The following is a 1,017-nucleotide window of genomic DNA, read 5'->3' on the forward strand; positions in this document are numbered from 1 at the left end:
TCAGAAGGTGGAGAAGAGTTGTCTATTTCTCTAGTATGTCAAATTTATTGTAACTTAACTTGGAGTAGACTCAGTCAGTACTTCTCTTAACCACAGCCTATAGAAATAATGTATATTGACATGTGTGGTAAAATTCTATTTATTTCTTCTTCTTTTCTATTCTTCTTGTTCTTTCTCTTGGGATAAGCCTACCATAATACAGTGTCTTGCCTCTGCCCTCTGGGCTCTTGTAACTGTTTCTTCCCTTCATCTCTCCAGTCTCGGGTGGTAGGCTTCCTGCTGCTCAGAATATGAGGGTTGTGTACCATCCCATGCTTGGAGAATTGTATCTTCCACCACTTATGTAATCAGTAACCTGCAAAAATAGCTTTCTATTTTTCTATTGAGACTCAGAATAAATAATTAATGAACATGATTGGATACTGAAACTATCTGTAAAGAAGTGAAGGAAGTGTTCCAAGTGATAAAGCATAGAGAGACTGATAATACAAGATCAAAATTTAGAGACAGAGTTTCAGTTCAGGAGTTCCAACATTTGCCTAATGCATATTCCACAAGGAAAGAATTGAGAAAACGTAAGTGAGTAAATATTTTTATTAAAAAATGCTAAAGAAACCCCCCCTGTGCTGAAGATAAACTCAAATATGCAGATTAAATAACTAATTAAATATGGAAAAACATGAATAAAAAGAGACCCATAATTAGCAATATACTAGTGAAGGACTCCATGAGGTGACCTGCAAAGTTAAAAGAACAAGATTGAAAAGACATTGCTCAAAAGCCACACTAAATGTAGAATGCAAAAGAAACATTTCTTCAAATCTGAAGAAAAATTATCTGGAGGCTATAACCCATTAAAACTATTATTGAACTCAGAAGGCAAAAAAATATATTTTCAGACATGCAGAGGCCACCAAATTCTGCAGACTAGACACCGCACTAGAAAGAATGACGTGAGGAATCATTACAAAGAACTCAATCAGAAAAAGGGAAATGCAGGAAATTAGATATTGAAGA

The sequence above is a fragment of the Galeopterus variegatus genome, unplaced genomic scaffold (genome assembly GCF_000696425.1).
Source record: "Galeopterus variegatus unplaced genomic scaffold, G_variegatus-3.0.2 Scaffold2174, whole genome shotgun sequence".
Lineage (NCBI taxonomy): Eukaryota > Metazoa > Chordata > Mammalia > Dermoptera > Cynocephalidae > Galeopterus > Galeopterus variegatus.